Source organism: Sphaerodactylus townsendi, linkage group LG02, assembly GCF_021028975.2.
Source record: "Sphaerodactylus townsendi isolate TG3544 linkage group LG02, MPM_Stown_v2.3, whole genome shotgun sequence".
Taxonomy (NCBI): Eukaryota; Metazoa; Chordata; class Lepidosauria; order Squamata; family Sphaerodactylidae; genus Sphaerodactylus; species Sphaerodactylus townsendi.
This window is the reverse complement of record NC_059426.1, coordinates 34333825-34353960: the sequence shown is the minus strand read 5'-3', so window position 1 is coordinate 34353960 and position 20136 is coordinate 34333825.

Here is a 20136-nt window from a genome sequence, read left to right as displayed (position 1 = left end):
GACCACAGTTAGCTCCCCAGTCTAGTGCCAGGTCCATACCAGTGGCACTCCAAATTTCCATTTATCAGTCTGTCATAGTAAAGAACAACTGCAGCTTCACTTATGATTAGGAGAGGTTTTTTGATGAATTTAAGGTCTTTGTTCCATGTATGCTAAAGGGCTCATTTAATTTATGAGCCCTTGATAAAGCTGTTGTAAAGTTATAAAGAGGCCTTATCTTCTTCAATACCAAGCCACTTCTCTTTGCACAAGATTCAGTACAGCTGAAAACAAATAAACTGTATCTTACGATTCATTTTTTTGCTAATGAATGTGAGCTTTAAAAAAAGGAAACAGAACAGTTCTTGAAAAGTTTCCTAATTATCTTCTTTTAAATCCTTTTAAAATTAGAATCACAAGCCTTGTACAAATACAGCTTATCTGATGGATTAGCAACAAAATAACTATTCAGGAGGGTGGGAGGGAGGAGTGAAAGCGGTTATTATACCTGATTGCCGAACAAGATGGTTTTTTTGGTCTTGTTGCTTAAACTGGATTTAAAAAAAAAAAATAAGTGTGCAATTGTATTTACATTAGGTCACCACCTTCTTCAATGCAAGGACATTGAGACAAAAAGCAACCCAAAGGGGAGGAGACGGAAAAGGCCTTCTGAAAATTCGTTCCTGTGGCCACTGCCTCTGGGCTCCTTCTACCATAGTACAAAGTTACCCTGTGTCCTTCTCTTCTCTGGTTACTACAGAGCTCTTTTTTGAGAACCAATTCATAACAAAGAATTTTTCATTTGTTAGAGCAGGGCCTAGACTGACGCCATGGGCCTTTCTCTACCCCAAGAGCCTTTTGTTTTGTGCCAAAAGAATTGCTCCATTCATTATCCCCACAGATGCTTGGCCCGGAGGCAGAAAGAGTCAGTAAAAACAACAAGAAGCCGAGTTCTCCACCAGCCTAGGCTATCATTATCTACACAAGAGATGATGAGTTTGTAATGAAGTTGACGAGGCTTATTCAGACGCTCCGCAGATTGGCAAGAGGATAAAAAGTATCTTCAATTTTCGTGTTGTCTGATGTTGAAGTTAGCTGTCATCCGGCACTAGATTAGTCACACTTTGAGGCAGGGCTTTGGAGAAGGGGTCAGACCAAAGCTACTGTACTCTGGTATTTCGCAGTCAGAGGAATAGAAGCATAATAAATGTGCTCTGTAATTTAAATCAAGGAGCTGCTGTGGGAAACTGCTGCCTCTTTCACTTGAAGAATTAGTCCTGCACGCTGGGCTGCTTGACATCGTGTCGCATGGAAGAACTCTGGACAACGTGGCTCTTTAAGAAATGGGAATGAATGCCGCGATTATATTGGATGAGACTCCTCCAAAATCAGGGGAAGAAACACTTGCCCCCTTCAGAGTGAAGATGTTGTACGATATGTTGTTTTATATTAGGTCTTTTCATAATTCAACTGAAAAATGGCTGAAACTTGGATGAATTTTTAATTGGTAATATTTCATGATTGGGCAATACTTTGGAATAAATGCTACTATTCTTTTTAAAAAATTCCCCTCAGTAAAGAAATATAATGTAAATGATCCAAAATTTACCACTTTGGATTCTAAACAAGCTGCATAAAATATACTATTTAAATTTCCTTGTAGCTAAACAAATGGACTACATTAGCACAAAACATGATTTATCAGTGGCGAAGCCATCAGGGAATGGGGTGTGTGCACAATGTACCGGGCACACCATTTCTAGTCACATGAAGCAGAAAAATCCCCCTCCCCACCCCCCCTGCGGCACACACACCCCCCCCCCCCGCGGCGCATCACCCCACTTACTTTTAGGAATGGAGCATGCCGGAAGCCTGCCTGCGTTGCCTGGGCCTCCTGGGAAATGTAGTTCCCACCCGGCCCAGGCAACGCAGGCAGGCTTCCGGCCTTCTTCTCCAGCCTGCTCCTTTCCTAAAAGTAAATGGGATGGGGTGCATGGGGGGGTGCTGCAAGGGGTGCAGGGGGCACAGCGGGGGGGGGGGGGGCACAAAAGCCAGAGTGTGCACCGGGTGCACTCTGGTCGAGCTACACCTCTGTGATGTATTGTCAAAGGCTTTCAAGGCCTGAATCAACTGGCTGTTGTGTGTTTTCTGGGCTGTGCGGCTGCATTGTGGTAGATTTTGTTCCTAATATTTCACTTGTATCTATGGTTGGCATCTTCAAAGGCATATCATGGTAAGGGTCCTGGAGAAAAACACATCTTACCATGATATGCCTCTGAAGATCCCATCCATAGATGTGGGCAAAATGTTAGGAGAGAAAACTAATAGACCACGGCCACACAGCCTGGAAAACCCACCACAGCCAGAACACATAATGTTGTCCTATTCTAAAAGTAAAGAAGCTTTCTTAATGCTCACAACATGGCAATAAAATAACTAAATCAGCAAAACTTCCTTTGTTGTTCCTACAAGACAGATACAAGACAACAGCAAGAAAAATGCTTAGATACATAATCTATCACAGAGACAGATACAACTTCAAAGGACTCCACAGTTACTTATTGTCCCTTCAACAAATACAGTTTAGAATTTGTTCCAGCAAGATGCTATTGTCCAAGACTGTACATATTGTGGAGGAAGGTTTTCATACCTATGCAGTTCCAGCTAGGGGACTTACTTTGACTTGCTAGTAAGTTCTCTGTTTCTCTCCCTCTTTAGCCATTTTATGGAGATGATAGTTTGGGAACCAATGGTCCATGAAGGAGAGAGAGAAAGAAAGAAGAGAGAGAGAGAGAGAGGCTCAAATAGTGTTGCTACCGATGTACTCTTGTTTCTGATCTATTACGATCACCTTGACTCAGCAAATTTGAAGCCAGAGGAAAGAAAATAGAGACATTGGATAAAGCTTTGTTGAAGATCCCTCATCCTGATGTTGATTATCGATCAGATGATTAAGGTAGATGAAGAGGTTTTTTGAAAGTGAAGGCTCTGATTGTGTCTCTCCAGTATGCCCCAAAAGGGGCTGAGAAATCAATACTCTCAATCACAGTGGAAAGCATTTCTCTGTCAGTCACACTGAGTGAAGTGATTAGAATGGAGTCATAAGACAATGAATAACTCCACACCAGCTTCCTTTCCCTCTTTTGCACCTCATAGGGAGTCTAATGAACTCTTCTGGCTAACTGGCTAAGAGAGCAGAGCCGCCACTTTATAATGCTCATGAGTAGGTCCTTCAGCATTCCAAACAGAAAAGCGGTTTTGTTCCTGTTAGCACACATTTTACCTCAGATTGCAGATGCTAAGAATTCAGATGATGACATCCAGACACATTAAGGCAAGCATCGCTAGCTTATGGCTACTTCTTTCTCAGCATTAATGGCTTTACACACAGTTAGCCTCTTACTGAGTAATTTAGTAAGGAATCAAGTCTCTGACAAATATTTTAGAGGGGTTTAAAAAAACCACCGACATCCTCCAAATACCACAAATGCCTCAAATTGGAACTATCACAGAAAATGGACTATCTACATTACTCCATTTAAACATTTCTTACTCAGTAATAATCAGGTTATTATCCTATACCTTTTTTCAGGAAGTTCAAACTGGCATATATACTTATTCACTTCATGTTACTCTAACAATAATCTTGTTAGGCTAAGAGAATGTGAATTGCCTACGGTCATCCTAAGTGGATATACACCTCACAGAAAAAGAAGAGTTGGTTTTTATACCACATTTTTCTCTACCTTTAAGGAGTCTCAAAGTGGCTTAAAATTGCCTTTCTTTGTCATTTCATGTTTCTGCTTTGGTATACTCAAACTGAAACCCTAATTTTTCAGGGTACACGCTCACACATACAAAAGCAGGAACATATGCATGGTGATAACTACGCACTACGCACAATGTGCTTGCTGTGGGATGGGGGCAAATGTCCGTCACAGCATGATTTCTTGTATGGTCCTATTTCTCAGAGCCCTGCCTTCACTTTCCATTCTCTCTGTGACAAGCAAGACCACTTTTAGCAAGACTTTTAATTTGCTTCGCTGCCAGAGTGAAACAGATTTACCATTGAGCTCAGCTTTACCCAGAGATTTTCCCTCCACCCATGGTCAGCCTTCCTTCTTCCTTGCACTGCCATCCATACTTCCACCTTCACCTTCCTTCCATATTGCCAGCTGCTTCAAGTTAAAAAAAAGAAGGTCAATTATACAGGGAACACATACTTTGGGAGTCTTCTCTGTGTAGTGGGCTTGCAGAGGGCTCTCCTCACATTTCTCTGCTTGCATGCAAGGAGGCAACCCAGTGCCAGCCCTACAGAAGTCTCAACTTTTGCTGCTTCTCTTAACTCTGTGTATCAACAACCTTAAAGCCACAGATCTCACTGATATTCTCAACCCCTCCCCTACACATACACGTACTCCCACTTACTCACTCTCTTGCTGTTGCTGCTGCAAAAGTGATGCTTGTTTTTAAAATAGAAGCTTATCCAAAATAAAGTTTTAAAAATGCCTTCCTGGTCATTGGGGAGGGCAGAAGCAGAGTGGGGGAGGTGGGGGAGAGCCAGAAAGAGATACTTGTGCTAATCCTTAGTTGGATCCACACGTGATCGTGTAATAACTTTTTTTGTTCTTACAATATTGATGTATTAATAGAAATATTTAGAGCAGTGGGAAGGGGTCGGCAACAGGGAGGAGAATGAGGGGGAAGCGTGCAAAGCAATGTGAAGGAGTTGGGATGGTGAGACTAGCCAGGCTGGTTGTGGGCAAAGGGAAGAGGTCCGGGCCAAAGCTGTGCTCATTGGCAAAAATGTCTGCTCTGTCTGCAGAGCAAAATTTTAATTCTTGCTAGAAGTGGTCTCTCTTGGCGCAGGGAGAATAGAAAGTGAAAGCAATGCTTGAGGAAATACATCTGTACAAAAAATCTTGTGTTCCGTTTGCACAGCATATGAGTTGTGCATAATTGGCTGAAGTTCACTCAAAACACAATGACCTTTGCATTTCATGTTGATAGACTGATATTCCAGCATAACAGGAACAGAATGACTGGAAAGGATGTTTGCAACATCACAGTTAATATACAATCATGTGTGGATCCAACTAAGAACCCTTTATCCCTGGATCTTTCTAGTTTTACTCTGCTATTACATACAAAGCTTTCCATGGCCCTAGTCCCTTGCATCTGTCAACCAGCTTCCCCACTATGGGCTGCCATGACAGCTTTGCTCATCTGGACAGTGCTTTCTGCAGGTGCTACCCTGCAAATGGGCATGATCAACATTGGTCTATATTGGTGTATCCTTTGTTGTGGCCCCTGCCTTAGGGAATGGCCTTCCTGATGAGGCCAGGAAGGCATGCACTTGGCTTTCCACAGACTATAAAAATTAATTATGCAGGAGAATCTAAAGAAGAGTTGATTTTTGTACTGCACTTTCTCTACCTTTAAGGAGTCTAGAAGTGGCTTGGGAGAGGGGGGGCAGAGCTGTTACACCCACATGGGCAGGTAATGGTCTGATGATAGTACTGTCTAGAGGTCTACCGAACAACCAACGGTTTAGTACAGAAGATTAAATCCAATACTTGCCTTTTCTTGTCTGTTGGATAGATCCATGATAACTGCAGCTATAAATGTTGAGCAAACCAGACAAGGGGACCTAAGCATGGATGCTGAAGTCCCCCACAAAAATCAAGCCCAACCTTGCCAACACCTGAACAGACACCAGCTCAGACAGTGGTCCTGCTGATGAACAGACAAGACAGTGCACCAGTAGATACCAATCTGCCCTTGGAGCCCAACACAAGAAGCACATAATCAACATACTGTTGGCAAAAGAGCACTGGGAAATACACTGCAAATTAACTTAATAATGCTTGCATGCCAGAGGTTCCACCCACACAAAATTAAGAGCACACAGCATCCTGAAAATAATGAATACAAATCAAAACTAACAGGTATGAAGATGGATAAAATAATGACTATGGACAAGCCCTGACAAAAATGACATTTTGGAAAAGAAGAAATAAAAATGGGAAAAACTGCATAGCCCTAAACTGACATAACGTTGGATACAATAGCCAGCATCCTTGCTCATGCACACAGATTCACGTGCCTCACCCCTCTTCCGACGGAGAGGTCATGATCAATCGTGGGTTATTTATTTCACTTTGTAAGACTGCAGAAATAAAATTCCAACAGTCTCCAGCTGACAATGCGATCTATTTTAAGGAGGATGACAGCAGCCCTGCCTCTGTTTTCCTAAATTCAGCCTGATTTTCCCAGAACAATTAAAGTGCATGAAGACAGTCCAAAGTACGGGCACTTTAAGCAGCCAATAATAACAGGGTTTAAAATTATTGTTACTAGGACAGGTGAAAATGTGACTTAGGATCACCTTGGGTGTGCATTAGCATGACATACCTCGTATTATAGAGTTTGCAGTGCAGAATCTGAATTTCAGTGATAATTGGCCATCCACAGCTGCCTTTTGTCAGAAATAGGCAACACTGCTGCATTTACAGAGAGAAAACAATGGTCATAGGATGCCACAAAAAGAAGATTATCTACTTTCCAGGAAATGTTAACATCTAATACATACGAAATGATCATATCATAGTACTTTGGTTAAAGGGGAGAGGGGTTCTATTGTCTACTGTATTATACTACTATAATACACATTATGCTACTATATTATACAATATTATACTACTATAATATGCAGTATTACTTCTTTTGTTGGAACAAAGGTCTGTGTGACATAGTTGATGGCAGGTAGGTCTTAGTTTGAGGGGGAACACCTCTTGGTGCTGGGCCTCCATTGATTGATTCCTAATTCTGTCTAAGCATACTGGAAGGGGAAAAGGGCTCAAGTCATCTCAACACACTGTTTGGTATGCAGGCAACATGGAGCACATTGCTGGTCAGAAGTCTGAACCAGGGTGGGATTGTCCAGTACACTGGCCCTCTTTGGGCAACCAAGTAGATGGGGTAACCCAAGAAGAAGAAGAAGAAGGAGGAGGAGGAGGAGGAGGAGGAGGAGGAGGAGGAGGAGGAGGAGGAGGAGGAGGAGGAGGAGGAGAAGAAGAAGAAGAAGAAGAAGAAGAAGAAGAAGAAGAAGAAGAAGAAGAAGAAGAAGAAGAGTTGAGTTTGGATTTATACCTTGCTTTTCTCTTCTGTAAGGAGTCTCAAAGCAGCATACAAAAACTCCTTCCCTTCCTCTCCCCTCAACAGACACCTTGTGAGATAGATAGGTCTGAGAGAGGTCTGAGAGAACTGTGACTAACCCAAGCCCATCCATGAATAGGAACAGAGAAACAAATCCAGTTCACCAGATAAGAGTCTTCCACTTACGTGGAGAAGTGTGGAATCAAACCCAGTTCTCCAGATTAGTGCTGTTAACCACTACATCGGGTGGTAGGATTTAGTTCCTAGACTGATCCAAGTGATATGTCCAGTATCTTCATGGAGGGTAGGAGGGGACGAAAAACACCACTGTTACTAAAAAAAAGATGCAAAAATACTGGGATGGTTCCAAAGACCCTCTTTTGCAAGTGGAAGAGGGAGCTATCTTCTTTGATTTCTGCTTCCTGTGGACCACCAGCCATATCCTGCACTGATACTTCGATCCCACCAATCTCCAATAGCAATTTTTCAGGGAGAACAACAGGCTACAGTAAAGAGGCGAGAAAGATTGCTTGCCCTCCTGTGAATGCAAATCCAGAGTTATTAATAAGAAAGGTCAAATTTTATATGTGCCCGGAAAAAACTGTCAAGTAACAGCTGACTTATGGTAACCTCTGAGAGACTTTCAAGGCAACTGAGAAGCAGAGGGGGGATTGTCATTGCCTTCCTCTACACAGCTTCTCTTCCTAACCCCCTCCCCTCCCTTGCATGCCACCCCCCCTGCCCCTGCCCCTCCCTCCACTAGGGTGGGTGGGCCATGTCAAGATGCTGGGCCTCCTCCCCTCCCTTGCATGCCACCCCTCACTCACTCCCCTCCCTTTCATGCCATTCCTCCCTCCCCTTCCCTCTGCTAGGGTGGGTGGGCCATGTCCAGATGCTGGGCACCCTCCCTCCCCTCCCCTGCATGCCACCCCTCACTCACTCCCCTCCCTTTCATGCCACCCCTCCCTCCCCCTCCCTCTGCTAGGGTGACTGGGCCATGTCCAGATGCTGGGCACCCTCCCTCCCCTCCCTTGCATGCCACCCCTCACTCACTCCCCTCCCTTTCATGCCACCCCTCCCTCCCCCTCCTTCTGCTAGGGTGAGTGGGCCATGTCCAGATGCTGGGCACCCTCCCTCCCCGCCCTTGCATGCCACCCCTCACTCCCCTCCCTTTCATGCCACCCCTCCCCTCCCCTTCCCTCTGCTAGGGTGGGTGGGCCATGTCCAGATGCTGGGCACCCTCCCTCCCCTCCTTTGCATGCCATCCTTCACTCACTCCCCTCCCTTGCATGCCACCTCCACTCCTCCCTCCCACACTCCCCTCTGCTAGGGTGGGTGGGGCCCCATGTCCAGATGCTGGGCTCCCTCATCCCCTCCCTTGCATGCCACTCCTCACTCCTTCCCCTCCCTTTCATGCCACCCCTCCCTCCCCTTCCTTCTGCTAGGGTGGGTGGGCCATGTCCAGATGCTGGGCCCCCTCCCCTCCCTTGCATGCCATCCCTCACTCACTCCCCTCCCTTTCATGCCACCCCTCCCTCCCCTTCCCTCTGCTAGGGTGGGTGGGCCATGTCCAGATGCTGGGCACCCTCCCTCCCCTCCCTTGCATGCCATCCCTCACTCACTCCCCTCCCTTTCATGCCACCCCTCCCCTCCCCTTCCCTCTGCTAGGGTGGGTGGGCCATGTCCAGATGCTGGGCACCCTCCCTCCCCTCCCTTGCATGCCATCCCTCACTCCCCCCCCCCCCTTTCATGCCACCCTCCCTCCCCCCTTCCCTTTGCTGAGGGTGGGTGGGGCCATGTCAGATGGGCACCCACCCTCCCCTCCTCACTTGCATGCACCATCCCCTCCCACTAACCACTCCCTCCCCTCCCTTTCATGCCACCCCTCCCCTCCCCTTCCCTTTGCTAGGGTGGGTGGGCCATGTCCAGATGCTGGGCACCCTCCCTCCCCTCCCTTGCATGCCATCCCTCACTCACTCCCCTCCCTTTCATGCCACCCCTCCCCTCCTCCTCCCTCTGCTAGGGTGGGTGGGCCATGTCCAGATGCCGGGCACCCTTCCTCCCCTCCCTGGAAAGGCAGAAGAGAACAAAGGTGACTACTGAACTCTGATGAGATTGGGCTATACCATGGCACCTTCCCTCCTGGCCTGTCAAATGTAATAATGATATCGTAATACAAACAATAGGAGTAGATTTAATAGTAACAGAGTACGAAAGTATTCTAAGTAAAAGGGAGTTATAGCAGGAAGGGACAATTATATATAGTGCAGTATTATAAAATAGTAATGAAGTAATGTAGTATTATAAAATAGTAATGTTTCTGTGCAGCTGTCGACCATGAAGTAGATAATAACCACAAGGTGTATATATGAACCTACTCTTTGTTTACTTGATCTATAGGAATTTTCCCTCCATCTCCCATTATCCTTGAAGTAGACATTTCTTTCCCTTACTTGACCAGGAGTAGGCATAGCCACTACTCTGTACCCACTGAGATAATAAGGATTACTCCAGAGTAAATAACTTGAGGAGCACAGTCTTAGTCAATTAGTCCTGGTAGCATGTGATGTAGAGTTTTTCAGAAGTAAACAATCATTAGATGGTATAGTTAGTTACAGAGTAATATAAAGCCAATCTCGTTCATTACTGTTACCCTGAGACCAGTCAGAAGCGTAATGAGAAGTGTAGAGAGTAGAAAAAAATAGCAGCTATAAGTGCTAGACTTTTTTTAAAGAGCTCCTATTATCTTTAATTAAATTGGCTTCAAATTCACTTCAATTTCAAGTATGAGGAGTTATAATTTCCCCACCCAACGACATTTTGTTCAGGTTTTCCCTAAGTCCCAGAAGTTCTAATTACTTGCACACAAGGAAAAGCTATTTCAGATTGTAAGGCTTTTCTTTTAATTTAGAGAGCAAGAGAGAGTGACAAGAGATCTGTCAAGTATCCTTACAGTTTATTCTTTGTAGTTTTCCAGGAGAGATGCAGATGTCAAATAGGTGGCCCTACCTCCGCCGGGTTAAGAAATGCCCCCTGGACCTACAGGCTGCAATTCCTTAATAACCATAACAACTTGAGAGCCACTAAATTTAGTCTCAAAAACATACAAATGTCAACACGGCGATGACACTCTCAAGTGGACCAATGGAGCCACCTCAATTGGTCTTCTTGAGAAATCTTTCCACCACCAACCCCAGTCAGATAGCTTTCCGATGGATTCTAGGTTATGATGAAAGTGAATTGTATTTAACAAGGGCTTGTTCAAATTAGCTTGTGAGAGCATGAACGACAGTATCTCATATTTTCAGGTGTTCTTTACAAGTACTTTATAAAGGACAGGAAAAAGACAGGAAAATAATCTCACGTCTACAGCTCTCCACACTTTTTAAAAACTGCAACTCTTTATTTTTGCAAAATATATTGTAAAAAAACATTAATCTCTTTCACAAATGAAACAAAATAAATATGATGGCCAGGAAGCAACATGGGATATACAAATTATTTGTATGCTTCTGTGGGATCTTCTGTTCTCTCTTCAAGAAGTAGCCTACTGTTTCTCATAAAGCTCCTTCACAAAGTTTAGAAACACTACAGACAGCACATTGGTCAATTCGATGCATCAAATGTGTAATGGTCCTGCAGGCAGTGATTGGAGCCCATGGAAACAGTTTGGGTTGCTTTCTCACCTTCACACAGAGACGCTTCTTTTTTTAAAAAAGAATTTCCTGCAACACATGAGTAGCTGCGCAGGCATACAGAAATTAGAACCCTCGTGGCCATGCCGATTGCCCAATGATATGATTGGCTGCACTGCAAAGCTGCACATGTGCAACACGCAAAAGAAAAAAAAGGCAATAATGAATGTATTGCTGTGGCAGGCGGATTCTCCCTGACTGTGGATGGTGAGGTAGAAGGGAGGGAAATAAAGCACCTCCCACCTGGCAGTTCACTTGGGAGCAGCTGCAACCCAGGATTTTGCTAAAAAAAAGTATTGCTGGTTTAGTAATTTTTGAAAATCTCGGGATATAAAACGGGGCAGACTCGTTTTGGGGATAGGCCTGTGCGAAGTCCCCCTCCAAACAGTTTGTATTGCATTTTACACCCGTTATATTCACCCTGTACAGAATCCACCATTGTGAAGCATGACAGACTATCACTAGAATGAAGTTTAGCTACCACTAAAGGGACATTTCCCCCTTCCCTCTTACAAGTGGCAGCACTTACTACTGCGACACTCATGGTTGATAGTGATTAGATCTTGTTGTGCAAGGTCACACTACAAAAATTTATGGAGAACTTCGAGATATTTCCAGATCTGCCAATCTGACTGATGTAAGGTAAAAGGCAAATTTCTTAATTTGGTAATTTAGACTCAAAGGCTCATTCCGCACATGCAGAATAATGCACTTTCAAACTGCTTTCAGTGATCTTTGAAGCTGTGTGAAATAGAAAAATCCACTTGCAAACAGTTGTGAAAGTGGTTTGAAAACACATTATTTTGTGTGTGCGGAAGGGGCCAAAGTAAAATATATTGCTATGTGCACATTACCCACGTTGGTGGTTTATTAAGATCCTCACACTTTCCCTCTTTGTAAAAGACAAAGTAAAAACTCTAAAACAAATACAGACTGAGCTGATGAGCAATTCCCACTGACACCCCCCACCCCCGGCCTCCATGACTGTTATATCTCAAGTGTGTAGATCTTATATCCTTATCAGTCACTTATCTTTCAATCTGGGTGCAAGAGCAGATTTAGCAGAAATCAAATAGATCATTTTTTGTATGACTCTTAGAAGGCCTTTGTCATTCACGTTTGTCAAGACTAAGGCCCCCCCTGCAGATGCACAATAATGCACTTTCAATCCATTTTAAATGTACTTTGCAGCTGGATTTTACTTGCAAACAATTGTGAAAGTGGAGTGAAAGTGCATTATTCTGCATGTGCGGAAGGGGCCTTTGCATTTTTGTAAAGTATTTGCCCAGCTTTTTGTTCCCATCTTTCTTACACAATAAAACTGGACCACTTATTTTTTGATACTATCTAAACAATTGTTGATCACATCTACTCCTACTCAGTACAGGAATCATCACTACAGGGGGGAAAGGTAAGGGCCCTTTCCAGTTACTACAGATGGGGAGAACACACTACAGATGACCCTCCCAATATGTGCAGTTGCCATTTTGCCTGAAAGGGACCATGTGGAGACTTCCAGCTTCAATCCATACAAACCAGAACCATGTGGTTCTGGTATATGTGTACCAAAGCTGAAACTATGTCAACAAAATGGGGATCATATGTTCTGGGAGGATCACATTTTGTGTGTTCTCCCCAAGGTGTGGTATACTCCAATGACTGCAACGGGCTAAATGTTTCTAGGGTTCTTTGAAAATATCTTCCACGGCTTTGCAGCTCTTCTTTCCTGGAACTTGGTTCCAGAGGTTTAATTTTGCATCTTCAGTGGTAATGCTGTGACAGCAGAAAGAGATGTGGGAATAATTGGGGGAGCAGGAATTCTAAACAAAGGTATTTGGCACGTTAAATTTGGTCTTGATCGGCTCTGTTTCACATGTACCCCCCATTTGTATCCTGAAGATTTTCTGTGTAGCACGGTAGGAACACACTCCACATCCTATTTTGCCTTTCTGAAGCTCAAATGATAGCACATAAGCACCGGGTTTGCAGCTGTCTTTTGATATCTCATAATCAAATATGAACGGGCACTGCTTTTATTTCACGGCCATTAGATGTGAGAATAAAAATGTATCCTACAGAACTTTACTTCCCTTCTACTGGAAATAGTCCTTTAAATTATTTATAATCTTGTGGCTACTTTTGAAAACGGCCATACACTATTGTTAAAAATATAAAATCAAGTACACTGCAGGATTTAAAAGTAGATTTTAAAAGTACACTAAGGATGTTCTACAGTATCAACAGCACAGACTCAGCAGAAAGGGTGGGAAAGTCATATATTTGGGCTTGGTGTGTCAACCTCATATCTAGTATGCATTATTTGCTGGAACATGGTGCTTAGCTGTTTCACAAACCATAGTAGAAGCACAGAATATGAGAACTGGTCTCTAAAGTGCACTGATGATCAGACTAAAGATTATTATGTAGCCCTTCATGTAGTATGACTTGGGGAATTATCCAGCTGTAATGGCAAAACCAATTACTGGGACCAGCGACTTACCCCAAACACTTTGATCTTGATTCTTCGTGTGCCACAGCTACGAACATGTTAAGCACTTTTAAATTCCACCATATACCCAAGATAGGCAATAAATATTTTCCCCCTTTGGCATGAATGAAGAAAAATAATAGGATTAAACGTAAAATATAGACTGAGTTAGGGATACAAAATATTGACTATTCAGACAACGAGGATTTGTTTGCCATTTATAAACTACATTAAATGTTGAAAGTTATCTGGCAAATTATTTCATAACTACACATCACTTTCACAAACTAATTTCAAAACTATGTGTGCATCCTGCTGTGGAAATGCAGTGACCAAGGCCCCTTCCGCACACGCAAAATAATGCGCTTTCAAACCACTTTCACAACTGTTTGAAAGTGGATTTTGCCATTCCGCACAGCTTCAAAGAGCACTGAAAGCAGTTTGAAAGTGCATTGTTCTGCATGTGTGGAATGAGCCCAAACATTGTGGCCAATTAAAACTGCCTCACAGCTCTGAGGGTCCTAGTAGATACAGAAGTAACTCCTTGTATGGGATGGCCTTTCACTTGTCATACACAAAGGGCAGAATCTTACTGTCTGTGTGTTGAAGGCACCCAAGTTCCCTATACTTTCTCCCTTTCTGCCGCAATTACTGACACCCTCTCCCCCCCCCCCATTATCATTCCTGTGGTTGCTGAAATCATGTACAAGAAAAACCAAAAGGGTTGGTGGGCTGGTGTGAGAAGAAACATGGGGATGATATTGTTCCACAGTAGAACTGCACTGCACAGTAGAACTGCACTTCTGGAAGAGAAGGCAATGAAGCCCTACACCCACCTGTGCAGTGGTCCTGTGACCATGAAAATGATAACTCTGGAGGATTATGGGGAAATGAGACATACAGAACATGGCAGTAGTAGGATATCGCCTACACAGATATGGGATTATCAGCCCCATCTAAAGGGCCGGGTGCCCAGATGCAGCACCACAGCCACCCTATCCTGCCATCTCCAGCTAGGCTTTCCAGTGGCATGAGGAGGCAAAGAAAACAAAAAGCCTCCCTGCTGCCCATTGGACTAAATGGACTCATGGCACCAAAAAGGTGGCATAAGTCCGAAGCCCTGTTGCCAGCGTAACAGGGGCAATAGATGGATGGAATCCAACTAGTGTCTGCTCCTCCCCTGGCCAGGCCCCTTGGCCACACCTGCTATACCAGCAGGAGTGCAGGGACACTCGTGTAGCATTCAGCACTGCATTCTACCACCACCAGAGGGCTGTGATGGCCATCAGCAAGCAGATCCACCTCTCTGCTTGGGCAAGTACCCTAGGGAGGGCAAATCCACCAGTGCAGCTCTGCGCTCCTCCCAACAGTGGATTCATCCGCCTTTGAATGGGGCAGTTTCTTAGCAAAAATCAGTAGCAAAACTGTTCATATGTAAGAATATGTTCATTAGCTGCTAGAAAGACTGAGAACTTGTTAATGTTTAATCACTTTAATAGTTTAAATGGTTGCTTTTGAAAGTGGAATTTACATCCCTGGAGTGTAAATATAACGTCCTCCTCATTCTTATCTAATTTACATTTTTCTTCCTGTCACTACACCATTACACCTTTTGGCTCACATTCTTCATTATGCCTCCACCAGTGACTGATTCCTTTTATTATAACCTTTCTCTGTTCTCCCAAGATCGCAAATGCTCTCCATTGATTTTGCCAATTCTTTGTGGACTTCAAATCCATTGATTTTGCCAATTCTCTATGGTCTTCCCTCCATGTTACTTTTACCTCTGATCTGCTACAGACTCATCAAAACTATTTTCTCATTAAACTATTACACACCTAGTCAGAACTGAGATATAATTCATGGTAAACCTCATTTCCTTACCTTTATCTAGTTAATTCATCATTTTTTCCCAGAACGTTGTAACCTGCTCTCACCAGTGCCTCAAAAACCACTGGGCTCCAATCAGTGACAATAATCTTCAACCTCTTTCCCTAATCAAAGTCAGTCCCTTTGCTGGAGTTGCTTTTAGCCATGGTAGAGGAAAAGACAGGCAAACAGAAAGGGAATTTGATTAGGAAAATGGTGTAGGGAAGATAATTGTAGTCCCTAACGCCAGAGCCCTGATCCATGTGCTCTAATTGTGGCAGTTTAAGGCTAACCTATTTTTGGTGAATCCAATTACTGAACCCCAGTATAACATGTAATTGGGCCCCAAATCTCCTGCAATTTCCAAAGAGGAAGGGGGGGGGGATGCAAAGATGATTAGTTGCTCTACTTCTTAGGTGGAAATGTGGGGGCAAAGGTTGCACTGAGCTGAGCTGCTGAGAGGCAAGGAATGAGGGGACAAAATTCCTTGTGCCCATCAGATGGAAGTCCTCTGAAGCCAGTGCCGTGTTGCACTCAGAATGCATCCAATTTATTTTACTTCAACTGCAGTTCTGCAGTGCAGCCACTAAGGGTGCTGGGAAGGCAGGGCATAGTAAATAGTAGATTTGCCTTCAACTCACTATGCCTTTATCCAAAGTTTAGTACAAGAAGGCACACACTTGCATATTCTGCTAAAGCCATCAACCAAGCCAGCGCTGGAGTAAGGCAGAACCAGCCAGCACAGGTCATGGCTTCTAAAGTCATGATTAGATTGCAGAGTCCTACAACTGTTGTTGTTTCCAGCAATCTGTTTCACTCTTCCTTTTCTTCCGCCCAGTTGTACAGGTTTGTCTGTTTCTCCTTGTGTTCCCGGTTAGCATGTTGTAGATAACAAAATAACCCTTTCATCTTCCCATAATTTCTCTTCTTTTCCACACTCTTCTCCTTTTTTTCATTTTGCTCTTTTTCTTTCATATGTCTTCATTTCTCCATGTCCCTGTCTAATCCCCGTTTTATTTTTCAGTCTTGATCTCAACTTCTTCTCAACCCTGGTTGACATCTTAAAGTACTTAATGTACTTAAAGAGTAGTGTTGCAGAAACCTTTGTTAATGTTATGAACAAAAATGTTTGTGGGGCAGGTATAGGAGTTTATCTTTCCCCATGATCTATCAAATTAGTAAAAAATTGCTCCCTTTCTTACATGCATAGTAATGGAATGTCAATCTGTTTTAGTGGTTATACATTTAGAACAGAAATTAGAATGGCCATTGCAGAAGGCCATTGCGTTCACCTCCTGCAGGTGAGCTCCCCAAGGCACCTGGTGGGCCACTGCGAGTAGCAGAGAGCTGGACTAGATGGACTCCGGTCTGATCCAGCTGGCTTGTTCTTATGTTCTTATGTTCTCATGGCTCCTCCCCTGCCCCCATTAGTTTTAATTACATACAGTGAATTGTTGTATTGGACGGCTATGAATATCCCTTTGCTACTGCAGACATTAAGCTTCATGTCATATGACAAATACTATAATCTTTTCAGAAAATAAGTCACTAAAATCAATCCCAATGATCCCAGGTAAATATAAAAGGGCAAACTGAATAGAATTCTTACTTATTTATTTACTAAACATTTATTGTGATATGAAGGTTTTGCAATCTACAGTCCACTTCATGATATGTGCCCTATATTGGTACACACATGTATCTGGGTATAAATATAAAATGACAAAATTAGACACACAGGCCCTTTCAGCACAAAGCAAATAAAATTTTCTTGGGATGTTGTCCCAAAAACCCATTTTCTGATTTTTTCGTTCAGAAGCATGGGGGGGGGGGGGGGAGCAGCGTTTGAGATGACAGAACTGCAATTTTTTAAAATATGCAAACATTTTTTTAAAGCAACGGAGACATGCAGTCTGTGTGGCCTTGGCACTTCAGACTTTGTGTCTTTGTAGCATCAAAGATACCTCACCTAAAAAAAAAAGGAAAAAAGACACATTCTCAAAATTGAAAGGCTAAAAGGAGTTTATTGATGCACACAAATGAAGGAAAAGGCAGGCAACAGCGATGCCAAATGAGGAAGTGTCCCCAGAGCATTTAAGCAAATGGCGGACAGCAGAAGCAGAAGAAAATGGTGGGCATGAGAAAATGAAAGTGAGACCTGGTGGGGAAAATAAAATATTATAAGCAAAAAAGATCACTAGTTTAAAGGAGGCAAATAAAACTTTGTAAAGAGGAAATAAACCATTGTCAAGACCTTGGGGAGGAAAAACGGTGCGGAACTCCTGCTACAAATGGTTTATTTACCTTCCTCACAATGTTTTATTTGTGTTGTTCGGAATCCCCCATGGTTTGGCTTCTGGTCACACGAGGAGGCCCAGGTGGAATCTTTATCTGGGGCCCATGGTGACTTTCAGCAGCCCTGGGCATATCGTAGACCACTGGAAAAGTATAACTAGCCAGCCACCTTCCCATTCATGCTTTGGCACACAAAACAGAGTTCCAAAGCACCCATTTTGTTTGGAGCAATGTCTTGCTTTCATGCCAGTTCTTGTACTCCATGCCACGGATGACACCCTGGCCTTTTCCACACAAGTCAGAACACTTCCAGAACAATTTCAATCCCATCACAATGTTTGTCTGCACTCCCCTCCTCTGAACATTTCATGCTCACTGTGAGGTTTTTTTTTTTAAGTTCTTTGCTTATTCATGGAAATGATGCTTTGTTGATTCACTGCTTGGATGCTCTATAGATCTGTTTAATCGATGATTCATTGATTCATCCAAAACAGGGGAAAAAACCCCACACAAAATGATGAAAATGAAGAGGTGAGGGGGAAAGGGGTGAGGTGAGGGACATGAAAAAATGGCGGACCACACACTGAGGGAGAAATTGGGCAGTGGCATAGAGGCGTGGAAAATGGCCAGGCTTTTTTAGCAGGAAAAACAAAACATTTCCAGTGTAACCACACCGCGAGGGAAGTTGGCTTGGAAACATTTCAGCAAAAAAACAACGTAATAAAAGTGTTTTCAAGAACACCGGGGCAAAAGGTGCTTGGCAACGTTTTTGGAGCCAAATGAGGGGGGGAAAACATGGAGAACTCCACAGAGAAACATTTCAATAGTGGACTAAAAACAATATATACGGCTTGTGCAGAAAAGGCCCCTATAGCAGGAGAGGGGTCCAGCTACCTACACTACTTTTTATTCTCCATAAGGTCTGGAGCCACAAAATATTATGTTGCAAGTTTCCCTAGTCAGTGTAACTAGAAGAGAAAACTGCCTTCTAGGAAGCAATACTGTAAGAGAAACAAAGCCTTGAGTGATCACTTAAGTGCTTGATCTGGTCAGCTCTGTGCGTTTAGTCCTCCCTAGTTCAAGTTATTAGCCTAAATCACCAGTCGTGTCTGCATGGTATTAGCAAGCCTATATATTTTCTGTCAAGTGATGACACCATTAACCAGACCCTGGAGGATTTTTTAAAACAGTGATGACTCCTAATTAATTAATTCAAGCCAGCCAATTGTATGTTACCCTGTGGAAGAATCTACTTTTAGCAGAAAACGCCGTAACATTTCTCAGGACTCATCTCATCCAGTTGACCTTTAGTGGGCTTCCATTTTGTCACGCCTGTCCCATTTCAAGATTTTTCCTTTGTTCTCCAATGCAACGTTGCACCAATATTAATCAAGGGAAGGCAACCACAGACTTAATTTTCTTAAGAAATGGTAACACTTTCCTGTTTGCCCAACACAGTCAAGCACACAGCCTATCCATCTACCTGTTTGTGGATTTCGCTTCCAATTTCTTTAATACCTAGCTTAGGAAAATACAGAAATCAAACTGATTTTGTTCTGCTTGCCCAATAACATATATATTGCTAGTAGCTACATTAACTGTAGCATGGTACAAGTTACCCAATGTCCTATGATCTGCATCGTCTCGAGGCTTGCCTGAATATGATTTCCTCCAAACTTCTCTCAAATTCTATTTGTGCCTTTGTGCATGTCTGCCTTCAGTTCCCAGTTCTCCATCCTGCCTAACTAGTAGCCAACAGTATCAGTCAGCATTACTGTAATAGCTAAGAAACTGCTATGAATCAGGAAGTACCTTGTTGAAAACTGCTATGAACTTAGTAGGCAATCTTAAGCAAACAACTCTCTCAATGTATAAATGTACACTGTTCAATGATCGTAGCTGCATCAATAAATCAGCAACCTGTATTATAATATAAATTATGTACACTGCATGAATAGCTACCATGTGGTAGAATAATAACCCAGCAGAGAACGGAAACCACTGACAAATACATAAATAAGAAACAAAATAGATCAGTATGATCAGAATTAAGTTAGACTGTGCCAACAGCGATCACAAATCAATGTCTCAGAAGAGCTTCTGATGTCTGGCAGGGAGAAAGGCTGGGAACATTTTTAGACCAACTGTATTGGATCTGGACTTAACATCTGTTCCTCTTTTGTTGCAGGTCTTTAGCGTGAGCATTGGCATGGTTGCAGAGGTGAGCTTATGAAGGGGCCAAAGAGCCAGACTCAAAGCCTTGGCCTTGCTCTTAGCCTAACATTTGTAGCCTGTAGCCCCCTCTCTGTAGAGAGACTTGGGCCGATGAATCCAGTACCAGCTCAGGAATAGGTGTTGTACCCCCCGTTTTTCTTTGTCTAATCTATATATTTTGTCCAAACTATTAAAGCATTTAGTGCAGAGGTGGAGTGGAGCAGTATATTCTGTGTGTGTGTGTGCAGGTGCGTGCGTGCGTGCGTGTGTGTGTGTAAAAGTCTCAGCTTCTGGCTCCTCTGCAGGAAGTCTGATTACAAATGCCTACTCCTAAGAGCTGCTTATAAGCCTTATCCTTAGTATGGCTGTAATATATTACATTAATGATTCAGGAGAACATAGAGGCATAAATGCTTAGCTCAAGATCCCAGATGAACA